The 16,272-nt window shown below is 38.1% G+C and overlaps 1 protein-coding gene across 6 annotated transcripts in view; it reads right to left on the reverse strand.

Annotated features, from left to right (window-relative positions):
* The window catches only part of RBPMS (RNA binding protein, mRNA processing factor), a 202,949-nt gene that overhangs the window by 166,444 nt on the left and 20,233 nt on the right, over positions 1–16,272 (reverse strand). The gene's annotated exons all lie outside the window — the stretch shown is intronic.

Consider the following 16,272-nt stretch of genomic DNA (forward strand, 5'->3'; position numbering starts at 1 on the left):
CTGCCTGAGGAATGCAGGAAAGCTTTCTAGAAACAAGTTGTATGCCTGAAGACAGGGGCTCCCACACGGAGGGCTATAAGCACCCATAGAACCCTGGGCCTGAACTCACCAGCCATATGGTTATTGAATAACTGATGGCACAGACTCCTCTGCATCCCCAGCCTGAAGTTATATCACTCCATTGTGGGGGAGGGGCTTAGTTTTCTTATTTAATAAAAGGAGGGAGAGTGAACTACTGAAGTGTCTTCCAATAGGATTATTACCTTAATGACTTGAGCAGATACTTTTGTCCTGCCTACAATACACTAAGGAAAAAGGTTCCTACAATGACACTTTTCTTTTCCTCACATGTGGCTTGTAGGTAGAAGCAAATGCTTTTGCTGTTGTGTTCTTATAGATTCCCACAGAGCTGAATGATACTAGTAAGACTACAGGTAGTTGTGGCTTACCTCCCTCAAACTTGCTGGGATTACTCAGAAAAGTGTTTTGCAAAATGAAATTTAGCATATTTAATCATGACACTAAAATAGTATGCAAGGAAAAAAAGGCTTATACTCTCATAGTACCTATTCCTAAATGCTTAAGGTCCTCACACAGAAGACAGTTAACTTAAATATAAAGAAATGGATAGTAAATTGTAGAAAATGTCCTACTAAGCTTCTCCAGGAGTCCTATAAAAAATAAACATTTCATTTGATCTATGTTGTGATATAAACTTGAAAGAATACAGAATCGATTCAATTTCTTTTAAGTCTAAATATGTTTTCTCCAATTATGCTGGATTCTTAGTTTCACATTCACTCAATAATAAAGTTTTGCTGTTATGATTAAGGATCAGGGTGGTTAGCACTTGCTGAATATTGTCATGTGCCAGGCACTATCCTAACTATATGCATTTACTCAATTTCCCTGCCCCCTCAAAACCCTGGAAGTGCCAGAAGAAATGAGTTTTCCTGAAGTAATGCAGCCAGAATCTGAATGCTGGCATTTTAATCCCAGGTCTTGCTTGTTTAAACTCTGGGTAGCAAACACCCCAGCACCTGACAGACACCATGCTGGTGTTGATCAAAGATGATGAAGACAAGCACAGTGGAGTCTGCCAAACATATAAAAAATAATTACAACATGATATGTGGTCTGTAACAAAGGCCTTTAAAACTTGCTATGGAAACAGAGGAGGAGAAAGAGGTTGCCAGGGTTCAGCAAGGCCCCAACTAGAGTTGAGTACTGAAAGATGAACAGGCATTCCTAGGGTGAAGAAGAAGGGCATTCCAGGTAGAGGACAGGATGTGCCAAAGTACATAAAGGGGAAATAAGTGGGGCAGGAGTGTGAGGAAGACAGGACAGCCCTGGGAGAGCAAGAGGATAGATTTTGCAGACTAGCTAACTGGACCCCTTTCCTTATGAGCTCCTATTTGGCTAGTGGTGCCTAGGAAAGCAGGGTTTATAACTCTTGAAGTGGTAACATCTGATGGAAGTTGAGGGGATGTTAATTTCATGCCTTAGAAAGCTCAGTTCCCCTGAGTCAGGAAGGCTTTAAAATGCAAAATAATCCTAGGTTGCCAGCAAGAAAAATGTAAACGTTCCCTGTTTTAGGATGATTCGATTATAATTTTTTTTTGGTCAATTTTGCCAGTGTGAAAGCAATACATTGACATGTATGTGACACATACACTTCACATCCATGAAAATAGTACTTTTAATTTTAAATCTTGATCTTGCCACCCTCTCCCCCAGTGGCAGAGTTGCAGCTCCCAGTCAATCCCTGGGTCATGAGGGGAAATTACTGAGACTCTACAGTGTGCTGTGCTAAGCTAGGATGTTCAAGTAGGTTAAGTATATTCAGTGCATTTTTGACCTTGCCATATTTTAACTCACAATGGGTTTATCAGGACACAGCCCCAACTAAGTCACAGAGCATCTCTATAATAAACAGATTTGCTGAACTTTAACCAGGCAATCCAGGTAGAGGATGGCATGCAGAAGGGATGGGACAGTAAATAGTTCCCTATGCAACTTTTTCCTATGAAACTTAGCTTCTAAAGGCTAGGTTTGTAGGGGTTGTGAACAATATGAACAATAATGTGTATGTTTTCTGGGGATGCTACCCAGGGGTTTCATCAGATTCTTAAAAGGATCAATGATACACCCCCTCCAAAAAACCCCATTATTAACAATCACTGCTTCTCAACAGGCTTGGAGCCAGATCTCCATGTAACTTATAACACCTAGAGAAACCCTAAGACACAGCAGGCATCCCCCCCCCCAAAAAAAAAATCACCACAAATAAATAAGTCCTCCCCAGTTCACTCTCATATCTTATTTGAAACTATGACACACACTTTGGCCTCAGGTTCAAATGGTCTTTGGCTAGTAATGTTTGCCTAACTTTATTCACGTCTATTATGCAAGCCTACCACCTATTTAGGACCCCAATACTCATGATTTACTAATACGGTAGAGATACCCATCTCATTGATCGAATTCTCCCAAGATGGTCTTCCCTCCAAATCATAAAAATAGTAGGAAAATTCAGGCAGCTGGATCCACAGGCCAGGTACTTCTCTAAACTAATATTTAAAAGAAAACTTAAAAATAAATCACACTTCAGTGAAACTCACTTTAATTTTCTACCACAAGATTAAAAGGATGACTGACCCCTGTGGAAAAATAATCACCAAGACATCTGAACACAAGAAACCTTATTTACAGATGAGCAATTTGGCCCCCTGGTGACCATGAACATGGACCCTACATTTGTCAACATTCTCACATCTTACATTACCAGCATTTCAATGTATCACAATTCTTCTGTTGCTAGATTTCACTCTGCCTCTGCCTTAACTCTGTGCTGCCATCTTAAAAGCAGTGCACAAGCTGCCCAAGCTTCAGGCACTTGGCATTCTAGGGAGCAAGGAGCAGAGTATATTGAAAAATCCCACAGCTAGCTGAAGGTGTAATTTTGTGGTAGAACATGTGCTTTTGTTTGTGTGAGGACCTTTAAAAAAGGGGGTGGGGGGAGAAAGAAACAAAAAAGACACCCTTGCTCAAATCAGTGGCTATCTGGGTTCAAAATGCCAGCCTTGATCACAGGGAGATGTGAGCTTAAGAAAGTCACTTGCCCTCTCTGTAGTTTCTTCACTTATAAAATGGGGATCATGGTTGTACTTCTTCATATAATTGCTATCAAAACTGGTAAGCTAATGTTTGTAAAATTGTTAAGAACAGTATCTGGAACATAGTAGGTATTTAACAAATACACTAATTCTTTTATTTTTTATTTTTTTTTATAGTTTTTTCTGTTGTAGAAGGACAGAATGCCTTTATTTGTTTATTTTATGTGGTGCTAAGGATGGATCCCAGTGCCTCACATGCTAGGCAAGTGCTCTGCCACTGAGTATAGCCCCAGCCCCAAATACACTAATTCTTCTTCTTCTTCTTCTTCTTCTTCTTTTTAATTGTAAAAAAATGGGGTACAACTTGTTTCTCTGGTTATACATGAAGTAGAGGCGTACCATTTGTGTAATCATACATTTACATAGGGTAATGGTGTTTGATTCATTATGTTATTTCAGATACACTAATTCTTAACAAAATTCTTTAGTTAAGGCAAGTAGTTATTACAATGAAGAAAGATAATGTTAAGAAATATAACATACCTGTCCAGTGTTCAATTGCGAAATAAAATGATAATTTCTACAGTGCCAAGAGTTGAACTGTCAATGGAAGGAAAACTATCTTAATTGAGAAACTGAATTAAAGAGTCATTTATTGAACCCCTACTGCATGTTAATCCTGTGCTAGGTGTTAAAGAAAATTAAGATTACTCATAAAATACATATTTACATATTTAAATCACAGATGCAGAGAACAGTGAAAGAGAACTCATCCAATATACATTGCAACATATTGAGGAACCTTGCCTTAGCTTTTAAAAAAAGATAGGAATTTCTACAAAAGAAGCCAGGTCATCACAGTGACTCAGGAGGCTGAGGAAGGAGGATTGAAAATCCAAGGTCAGCCTCAACAACTCTGTAAGACCTTGTCTCAAAGTAAGTAAAAATGGGCTGAAGGTGTGGTAAGTGGTAGAACACCCCTGAGCTCAATCCCCAGTATGAGGAAAACAAAAACCAAAAACCAAAAAACTACAAAAAGTAATAATACAGAAAAGGGTTAACATTTAATAATAGGCTAATGCCAATGTAGTCTATTTTCACTAGGAAAACAAATGTGGGCATGTGAAAAAGGGTGAAATAGAATAGTCATGCTTCAAAGGACATAGAAAGCAATAATAATAGAATTGCTATGAGTATTAAATTGCTTTTACTGTTGCCTTAAAAGTTGCTATAGGGGCTAGGAATGTTAAGCTCAGTGGTAAGAGGTGCTTGCCCAGCATGCTCAAGGCTCTGGTTTCAATCTCCGCACGGAGAAGAAAAAAAATAAAAAGGACAGGGGGAGAAGAAAAAATAAAGCTGTGAAATGAAAATAGACTTTTTTCTAGACCAAATTCTGTGTCAGACATGGTGCAACATGTTTTACATACTAGTGTTTCCTTTAATCATCACAACTCCATGAAATAGGCATAATAGTGTCATCATTCTCTTCTTACAAAATGAAGAAGCTAAAGTTTAGAGAAGTTAAAGGGTCACCCAGCCAGCAGTAGAGCAGACTATGAACCTAATTATGGATCCAAGATAACCAGGCATCTTAAGTAATCATTATAATTAAGTTTCCAGTGCTACAAAAACCGGGCTTCCTGACTGATTTCCCCCCCAAATGAACCTCAATGATACCATCCTCTTACAAAAAAACAAATAATTAATTAAGTATAAGAGTACCAAGCATTTTACATTTTTGAATACATTATTTAAATTCTATTGAGGGCACGGTATCTATAACTAAGCTACAGACCATATTTAACCCCATGTCATAGATCATGTTATTCCCACAAATGTACACAAGAAGAACTAGCCCCAAAGAAACTAGTAAGTAACCTCCTGGCCGTACCCATGGTTTCACTCCCATGATTTCAGAGTCACCCATGGTAAACTGTGGCCTGAAAAATTAATGGAAAATTCCAGAATAAACAAGTCATAAGTTTTAATTGCATGCTGTTCTGCATGATGAAATCGTACCCAGGACATGAATCACCCCTTTGCCCAGCTTATCCTTGGTGTATACTCTACCCGTCTGTCACTTAGCCATCTCGGGTATCAGATCTATAGTCATGGTATCACACTGCTTGTGTTCAAATAACCCTCATTTACTTAATGGACCCAACGTATAAGGATAGTGATGCTGACAAATCAGATATGCCAAAAAGAAGGTATAAAGTGCTATCTTACATGAAAAGGTTGAAAGTAAAATATTTTAGAATTTCACATGATTCTACTATACCATATTGTTATAATTATTCTATTATTAGTTATTGTCATTAATCTTTCTATGTCTATGTAGAAGTTAAAGTGCATGTATGCCTAGAAAAAAAACCTAGTATATGGTAAGTGATATAGTTTGAGAGTGTCCCTCAAGGGTTGCTTGGTCCTCAACGTGTGGCCAGGGGTGGGAGGTTATATGGAATCTTTAGAGGTGGGGCTTAGTGAAAGGTCCTCATGTCTTGGAGGGTGGGGGAGTACCCTCAAAGGAATTGATGTAGTTCTTGTGGAATCCTGTTTAGTTCTCACAAGAGGATTGTGTCCTTAAGCAGTAAGCCTGGCCCTTGCCTGGTTTCTTGGCTTCCTGTCTCACCATATGTCTCTTGCACATGCTCATACCATGATGCCAACCATAATGTGACACAAAATGCCATGCTCTTGACCTTCCAAAACTGCTAGCTACATAAACTTCTTTTCTTTAAACATTATCCACTTTCAGGTATTGTTAGAGCAATGAAAATCTAACTGTTACCATAAGGCTTGGCACTATCTGCAGTTTTGGGCAACTACTGGTGGTCTTGAATGTACCTCTCTGTGGATAAGAGGGGACTACTGTAACCTTGCCCTAGATAACACAGCTAAGAAGTCACAGAGTCAGGGTAAGAAACTGGGGATGTCAAATAGTAAACTGGCTGACTCCAAGATCATATGTTATGTCACAGAAAGCTCATCCAAATTTTCTAAATGGAGACCCCCTAAAACCTCACCACCGTGCCTTTCTTCCTGAGAAGCACTTTCTCTTTTTAAACTGACACGTTGACTATTTCTCTGAAAAACTAACTGTGATTTACTATTTCCAGAAAGACCTTCCCATCAACTTTCTCCACAGATTCTTTGGTCCACCACTGGGCCTAAAATACAAGCAAAAATAAAAACTAAGAGAGAAGAAAGAAAAGGTTAAGAGAGGGGAAAACAGAAATGGAAGGGAAGTGACTGTCTCTGCCACAATACATTTTCCTTAAGCCCCTGGAGGCCCTGCCCAGACTGGAGAAAGACAGGCCTAACTTTAGCTTCTGCTGGCTTCCCCTTTCCCCACTCTGTCCCCTCAGAGGTAGCTAGACAACCATGCACAAAGAGGAAAGAAGTGCCAAGCCTTGCCAGACAGGTCTTCAAACAAAAGCAGAAACTGGTAACCTATAAATACCCACAAGGTGACTGAACACATGAGCAAAGAGATAAGGGACAAATATTAGATGTTTGAGAGTCTAGATCTCTGTTGTTAATAAAGAGAGTCCTGGTGAGAACTGGTAGAGTAGACTTGGAAACTGGTTAACAAACCCATGATTCAGTACCTAGCATAAATGGCTGAGGTGAGGCTAAGTAACCTTCCTGCTCACATAGGAGAGGAGGCCTGAGGCATGGATTTTGTAATACACACTTCAAATGTTCAGAAGCCTTATGCCAGCTCTCAATCGTGCTTTAGATAGTTGAAATTAACAGATAACTTCAACAAAAAGAACATAAATTAGAAAAGGTCTTCCCTTGTAATAGAATTCCTTTCTTCAAAGAATTCTCAGAGCACAAATAGACATAATATTTATTGAAAATGCAACTTTGTCTCAACAAAACACATTGATTCAATATTATTATAAAACTATTTATTTCCACTTTTTCATTCCCCGCTATTGGGAGGAATCAACTCAGGGCTTTGAGCATATCAGGCAAGCACTCTTCCACTAATTAGCCTATACCCCAGCCCTCCATTTTTTTTTTCCATGAAGGTACATCACATATTTTTCTTATGACTTCTTGGATCTTAGTTTACATAAGAAAATGCCTGGTCTGTTTGGCTTCCTGGACCCAAAGTATAAGAATAGTGATGCTGACAAATCAGATATGCCAAAAAGAAGGCATAAAAGTGTTACTTTTACATGAAAAGGTGAAAGTAAGATATTTTTGATCTCTCCCTCAATAGCCCTAATAGGTTTTGCTAAAATCTATCCTCAGATTTGTTTAGATATGCTAAAAAACATATTTCAGGTTTCTCTTGTACCTTATTTAGTTCCTACAAGAAAGTACTATAGAACTTTCATGCCTAAAAATGACCAAATTTGTGTATGAAATAACAGCAGATAATCCAACACATCCCAATGCTATCTTTCCTCAGTCTCCTACCACAGATTTTATTCTAATCAGTTATAGTAATTAGCCTTTTCTAGTCTTGTAACACCTCCTCCTACCTAGTCCTCCTACCTAGTCCATCAGGAATTTGAGAGCATTATAGTCCTTGTCACACGGTACCTAGAAAATGTGATCTTCTGCTCTCAAATTTAATATAATATTAAATTGGATATGAAATATATTTTGATAGAAATTTGTGCTGTGGGGAATTTTTGTCATGTGTGGGAAACACACACATAACAAAAACACCACAGGACTTGTAAAAACATCACCAAAAAGAAATCAAACATTCCCACATTTCTTTGAGAAATTGGCTTACAAATGATGCTGCGGTTTTGCCCGTCTTGAACTAAAGTTAAATCAGCCTGGCTGCTGCTGTCTGGTGATAATTTTCTTAGTGCCAGGAAGCTTGTGAGTATGTGATTAAACAAGTTTCCCCCTTTGCTCCACCCTACTAGATGCTATCGAGTTTGCTAAATAGAAGGTTGTGCAGCTGACCAGCTCACAGGGTACATAGACACACACGCAAAAAAACCCCTAAGAACCAAACTGCCAAATTTCCACAGTTATTACACACAGATTCTCAATCACTTTTTACTCATTGTCTTCACAATGCAGCACAAACCAATGTAAAGCAAGGGAGGGAAATAAATAAAAAATGACCATTTTCATTATTCAAAGAGATACCTTAAACTTTTAACTCACAGTGTCACTAATATACTAATGAGCTTGCTACTGGTTTCTAAACCATTCCTGACTTCTGTTATACCCCTGTATACTCTTCATCTTCTATCCCATCCTTCACCTCTGAATTACTCTGCTTCAAGAATGAAGGAAATATTTATAAGGAAAACATCAGATCATGAAACACACAAAGACTTGCATGATTTTCATTAGCATTTTCCTTTTCTAACCACTATTAAAGTTGTTTGATTGTCCAATGGATTGATACCTTGCATAAATTATTTTCCCAAAGACAATATTTTTCTAATTGATAAAACAAGAAATGCTCAAATGGGAGTCTACAACCTTGCTAAAAGTTAGAATCACATGCAATGCATCCAGAAATTGAGAAATAACTAAATTAGGCCCACATGAAAAATGCTCCTACCGAATGACCTTAAACTGTTTCACCTTCCTAGGCTTCTTTTCCCATATTTGGTGATTGTCTCTTAACTATAAGAGTTTAAAGTTGAGTTTTGATATCTAGTAAGGAAAATGTCCCTCCCAATAGTTCTTTTACAAAAATTTCTTGGTTTTACACACATCTAGGAGTCCAGTTTACCTATGGAATTAGCATGTCAAATTCTTTTAAGAGCACTTTGGAATTTTATCAGAATAGTATTTTTCAATTAATTTGGAGAACTAAAATTTTATAATATTCACCTGTGAATATAGTCTATATCTCCACTTACTGGGTTCGTTAATATTCTTCAGGATACAGTATTCTTCCAAGAAGTTCTTGAAAATTTATTGGATTTTTTTTGTAATGAGGATTGAACCCAGGGACCACATGAGCCACACCCACTGAATCATATCTCCAGCACTTTTATTTTTTATTTGAGACAGGGTCTCATTGAGTAGCTGAGGCTGCCTTTGAACTTGTGATCCTCCTGCCTCAGCCTCCCCAGTCACTGAAATTACAGATATGCCCCACTGCACCAGACTAATTTATTGTTTTTAATTGCTGCCAAGAATGACATCTTTTTCATTGTTTTCTAATTGACAGTATTTCCTATGGTGGGTTTTTTTGTGTATGTTTTTGGTTTTTTTTTTTTAACTGATTTTGTGTTGATCTTACCTGGCCACCTTGATGAAGTTTGTTGTTAGTTCTATTTTTTTCCCCCCAACTGATAATCTTGGATTTTCTAGTCAGATAATCACATTGACAACAATGATGACAGTATGAGCCCATCTATAAAAGACAAGCAGAAGACTGGGGGAATATTTCTAAAATATATTAGAAACATATCAATATTTACAATACACAAGAGTGCCTAGGAATCAAAAAAGAGCACTTGCTGGACAAGGAATATAAATAACCAAGTGATGAAAAATTATTCAATGAACATATAAAAATGCATTTATAATAAAAAACGACAATAAGTCAATGATTGCTGGCTAAGAAAGATAATATATCTAATGTTAGAAAGGATAAGAAGGAATGGACCCTAAAGATAAGGCTATAAACTGATTTTGTTTTTTTAAGGGTAATTCAGCATTACCCACTAAAAAGTTAAATATACACAATTTCCTCATTCAGAAATTTCATTTCTAAGAATCTTTACATTAGATTCAAATTCTAGAGTTAAAGAGTAAATTATAAAATGGCATGTGGTTTCTAAAAGATCCTTTGATATCCCTTAAGTTGATTAAGTATATGTGATTTATTCGAATCTGTGTAATCATATATACTATATTTAACAATGTGTACTTATCATAAAGAAACACATAGGCCAAAAAACCAACCAAACAAACAAACATATATTCTTTTGTTTTCCGTATGTGTGTGTTGTTGGGGGGTGGTGCTGGGGAGTCAGCAATGGCCTCCAGCATGCTAGGCTACCATTGAGCTACATCCCCAGCCCTTTTTCTTCTATTTTGAGACAGGGTCTCTTGATGTAGTCCAGGCTGGTCTGGAACTTGCCATCCTCCTGCCTCAGCCTCCCAAAGATGAAATTATAGGCATGTAGCAGAGTGTGCAGCAAAAAAATGGGTATTTCTAATTACAAAAGTGTTCACATGCTGGATTCTAGTTAGTGCATAAAATGCAACTATACTACGATATTAGACATACCATCACGCCTGTGTCCAAAGATGCATTCGCAATGATGTTTCCTTGCATTAAGAACAGCAGAAATACTAAAAATAATCAAAATGTCAATCAACAGGAAATGATTACAATATATAACTACATTCACACAATAAAATACTATGTGTCTATTAAAAGAATGAGTTACAACTGTATATACTGACCTGTGCTCAAGGATTTAAAATTTACTGTCAAATTAAAATCAAAAGGAGGAAGAACTGGGATGGGGCTGTAGTTCCACGATAGAGTGTTTGCTTAGCTCCCGTGAGGCACTGGGTTTGATCCTAGCACCACATGAAAATAAACAAATAAAATAAAGGCATGCTGTCTATCTAAACTACAATTTTTTTTTTTTTTAAAGAGGGAGAATAGGCATGGTGGCGGAAGCCTATAATCCAGCAGTTCGGGAGGCTTAGGCAGGAGGATAGCAAGTTCAAAGCCAGCCTCAGTAAAAGCTAAATAAAATACAAAAAATAGGGCTGGGGATGTGGCTCAGTGGCCAACTGCCCCGGGTTCAATCCCTGCTTACCACCCCCCCCCCAAAAAAAAAAAGGGATCATGAAAGTTAAAAAAGGGCAATACTTTTACCATTACGTTAAGTATGTAAGTGCATAAAAAGATGCATATTAACTCTGATTATACTTCTGGGACAGGAAATAGGACCAGGATAGATACTGAGGAACTTAACCTTATTCGATATATTTTTTAAAATCACACATACTTATTACTTTGTAATATCTTTAATAAGAGAAAAATGGGATGATGTGGTATTTAATTTTGGGTTTTTTTTTTTTGGCAACTTTCTAAAAGTTTATTAAAAACAAGATTCCTAACAAGCCTCCATGTTGATTTCAGTCACTGATAATATCTATTATTTAGTACTAACTAGTTCAGAGATTCGCTGTGAATCAGTATTGTGAAGACAGTAAGAAAGAAAACAGAGAGACATCCAACAATTCCAAACATTTTAATAAACACTTAAAATACCCAGCCATTGTGATATATTTTTCATTTTAATGTGGGAGCAAAATAACTGAACATTGTTTTTAACAGACTTAAGTGATCACAAACAAAAGATTTTACTGTATTCCTTAACTAGGTAAAAAGAGGTATCTGTTCCTTTGAAGAATAAGTTTCAGTACCAAAGAAAAACAACGAGAAGCATCAAGAGGGCAGAATGAGGGCAGAAGAGTGTATCTGTAAGGCTGGAATGCGAAAAACATTCTATTTCTTATGGATTAACATTTATACAAACATTAACTCCACTAATGGAGGGCCTTTCCTACGCTTTATCATCTTGTTTAGATTACTGGTGTGGGGGGATGCAAAATGAAATCCAAGAAGAAGCAGGGGACATGGACAGTATATACAGAATTCTTGCAACTCATAAGTCACGAATATATCCGGAGGGGAAAAAACAAGCTATATCCTGGCTCACAGGATTTCCCAATTTTGAAAATCCCACATTGCAATATTAACATCATGTGGAATGTTACAAAAGGGATTTTTTTGTATCCATTCAAATTTAACCCTGTACACAGTTACTTTTAAGTATAAAGCTAATACAAAACCAAACTGACAACCTCAGAGGCACTTCTGAAGAACTAAGGATACCCTGGAATTGGGATTTAGCTGAGTGCTAGAGTGCTTGCCTAGCATGCAGGAAGTCCTAGGTTCCATGCCCAGAATCACCCCTTCATGCTTCCCCCTAAATCAGGATATACTTCTCTGTGCAAAGGCTTTCTCCCAAGGAGTCATCTTTCTAGGCCCAGGAGAAAAGCAACACAGCATTGTGCAAGGCACAGTAGGAACACACACCACCTGCCAACATGCCAGATTAACTGCATATGCAGAGCCCTGCCTCAGGTTTTCCCAAAGCTGGGGTCATTACCACCCTCTAAGCAAGCCCACTCCCTTATCTGTTTTGGTCTTGTCCACATCCAAGGCTTGGAGTTTCTGGAAGTATGTTCCCAGAACCTGGTGTCTGCCATGGCAGATTATCAGTAACAACACTTTACTAAATAAATCAAAGACCCATCATTAGAGACATGTATGAAGCTGTTCAGTATGACTAAAAGCACAGAGCCTACAGGAGAAAGGTCACAGATGAGACTGTCTGGCAAGGGGACACAGTCAGAAGAATGACAGACCACATGTACATTAGTTGAAAGATTACTGAGGCAAGGATGGGGCACAAGAGTGGTGCAGAGCTGATCCAACAGTGCTGAAGCTTTGCCAGTAGCCTGAACTTGGGTGGTAACAGGAAAGATGGAGATCAGTCAGCAGGCTTGAAAGATATTGGGGGAGATTAAGTCTGGTGATGGGTTAGTTGAGGAGGAGAGGGGTGAACTGGGCACCTCAGTAAAGGGTGGTTCCTAGAGATGGGGTGTACAGGGAACAGGTTTAGGAGGGAGGATGATGTTAAGCTTGAGGAGTGGGGGAGATATCCAACTAGAGGTGGTGTGGACACTTGAATATTGACTCTGGGGCTCAGGACAAAAGTCTGGGACAAAGACCATCATCCTTGGGAGTGTAGGATACGAGAAATGAAGATGTAGGACAAAGGGCTAAGGAACACTATTATTTAAGGACCAAACCAAAGAAAATGGTGAAAAAAAGAATTACAGGGGTGGGGTCAGGAAGGAAAAGGAAAGCTGAAAAGGGAAGAGAATGTCAAGAAGAGAAAAAACCAAAATGTCAGTAGTAGGATACATATGATTTTGATTTCCTTCCTGGTACTTTTATTTCCCAGGATCTCAACAATACCTATTTTGTTATTAATCAGCAGAAGGCTTAAGAAAACTGTACAAAATTTCTAAATGTTATGAGAGCTTGATAAATAGTCTACTAACCACAGGATGTGTGTTTTGAATTCTTTCTCTGGGTCTGAGGATGGATTTGCACTGATCTATTTGTTGCTTCAGCCTCATGACCAATGACACACATTGCCCAGTCTCTGGGCCAAGGTCTGGAATCCCAGAAGAGCAGAGATGGTGACCCATACACAGATGGCCCAGTGACCTTGAGTTCATTAGCATACTGTTCTAATCAAATGAGCTAACCAGCAACACTCCCTGCCTACTTTGTCCCATTGCCCACCACTACTAAGGCCAAAGTTCAACCCAGCAACATTTCCTATAAACAAGAGACTGCCTACAAACATTCACAGATACAGAGGTCCAAGGCTCACCAAAAATATTTGTTCACTGCCTCTAAATAGGGTTTATGTTTACTTACAAGCTACTTGTCCTGGCAAACACAAGTGTATCATTAATGAAAATAATGGAAGCCACTGAACCAGCTTAGATGACCCAATGCCTGTTGTGCTGGTGACACTACAAAATAAAAAGAATATAACCAACTACTTTTAAAGTCAACAAGAATATAAGAAGTAATATAGTCTGATCTTCCACCACGCTCTTAAACCTTCTTTTTAAAAAAAATTTATAGCATTCACCTGTAATAGCTTTTTTTTTTTTTTTTTTTTTTTTTTTTTTTTTTTTTTTTTTGCAGTGCTGGGGATTTGAACCCAGGGCCTTGTGCTTGCAAGCAAGCACTCTACCAGCTGAGCTATATCCCCAGCCCAATAGCATCTTTCTTGTAGCTATCATCATCTCTGCTTCATGAATTAAAATATGCAACATACGGGATTACCCTGCTTGACCTCAAGTGATTCAGAAAGAGACTCCTCTCTTGTTTCAGAGACAAATACAGATATTAGAACAATGCCAGTTAATACACTGTAGCCTACTTTAAAAAAAGAGAGGCATTCCAGACCTAACCTTGGGTTTCAGCTGCCTCACTGCTTAGGTGAGGATGTTGAACACAAGCACTTTTTAGGTCCCTTCCAGCTCAAAAGTCTATGACAGCCAGGCATGGTAGCATGCTCCTGTAATCCCAGAGACTCAGAAGGCTGAATCAGGACTGCAATTTCAAAGTCAGCCTCAGCAATTTAGCAAAGTTCTAAACAACTTAGTAAGACCCTGTCTCAAAATAAAAAAATAAAAACAGCAGGGGATGTGGCTCAGTAGTTAAGCGCCCCTGGGTTTAATCCCTGGTACAAAAAAAAAAAAAAAAAAAAGTCTATGACAACATAAATCTATGTTATTACACAGACAAACCAACCAGAATAAAAGAGAAAAACTGTAAAATTCACTTTTGAATATGTAAATTTCCATGTTAATATGACTGTTTGAAATGTCTGTTCATGAAAAAAAGTGTGACCAAACTTTTGTAAACATCCATACTGAATATATATACATTTTATTGATCTATTTTTGGCCTAGAAATTGAACCCAGGGGTGCTTTACCACTTAGCTCCATCCCTAGTTCTTTTTATTTTGAGGCAGGGTCTCACTAGGTAGTTTAGGACTTTAATAAGTTTCTGAGGCTGGTCTAGAACTTGCAATCCCCCTGCCTCAGATTCCCAAGTAGCTAGGACATTACAGGAGTGCACCACCACAACCAGCATATTTGTACATTCCAATTTATACTGATTTAAAAAAAAAAAAAAAAAAAAAAAAAAAAAAAAAGAAGTACTACTGGAATTTTTTTTTTTAAATATAGAATTTTGAAAAGAATTAATTTACTTTAAATACTTTTTGGGTTAAGTAGCCTATCTTTCCAGGAAAAGAAAATTTAAGGACTTAACTTTTGGAATATTTCTGTTCAAGAGGATTTTACTATAATTGGTTTTGAGAAGGCAAGAATCATGGAGATGGATGCTAAAAATAGATGTTGTAAAACTTAGGGGAACATACTTGTGAGACCAACACTAACAATTAGCAAAAATGTGGTATCACCAGTATTAAAATAGGAAATCTGAGCCCATTCCCGGAACACTGTCATGAACTGCCACAGTCATCTGGACTCAGGGCTGGTCCAGCTCCCCACTGAGGTCCCTCGGCCCAGTGGACAGCCTTATAAGGCAACTGTGCTTCACAGCAGATAAGAACACCACCAGGCACTTAACATTTCCAAAGGCTTCTACAAATATTAACTCATTAATACTCATAGAATTCTGGGAAAGCCAAGTTACTATATTTCCAAAGAGAATGTGGAAGAAAGATACCTGACTAACTATAATTAATTACAACAAGGTGGTTAAGGAGTTGGCTGCCTGTCTTAGGCACCAAGTTGAGGGCCAGTCAAGCCTAATGAACTAATGAACAGGAGGAGGACAAGAATTTTTTCCCCACATATTTTTATTGGTGCTTTACAGTTGTACACAATGATGGAATTTGTTATTACACATTTGAATGTGCACGTGATATAAGAATATAATTTGGCCAATATTACTCCCTAGCACTTCCCCCCTCACTCCCTGCCTTTCACCCCTTGGCAAGAGGAGGAAAAATTTTCAATGTTGATAATAAGTGAGAAACAGACTCCTGACTCCAGACTCCCTCCTCTTTCAGCCACAGAGGCCCCCACAAGATTCCAATCCATGCAATAATTGAGCATCCTCCTTGAACAAGCTGGGAAGAGGAGCAAAGTGCAGGCCAGGGTGTGGAGTGAAAACAAAGATAGGAGGATGTGAGAGATGTGCTTTCCCCAAGACTGCTTCTATTCCAAGGGGATACTTAGTAGCCTTTGACCTGCATGAGTAAAACTCAGCAAAACTGTGCTTACAGTGCCAGTAGGAAGACAGCAACCCACTCAGTTGGGACAGGATTAAGTAACTTCCATAAATTTTTGAAAATTAAGAAAATTTCAATGTGAATTATCAAATAATGTTTGAGAATCTACACTTTAAGACATCTAGAGGCCAAGTGCTGAAAATGTAAGACAGTAGCAAGTTAGCTGTATATTTTTTAAAAAATGAAAGAATGTAACCTCTCCTAGAATGTAAATTCGCTAAGACAGGGTTCTTAGTTTTGTGTATTAATTCCAACAGCCAACTTG

This window comes from Sciurus vulgaris (genome assembly GCF_902686455.1).
Source record: "Sciurus vulgaris genome assembly, chromosome: 5".
NCBI lineage: Eukaryota > Metazoa > Chordata > Mammalia > Rodentia > Sciuridae > Sciurus > Sciurus vulgaris.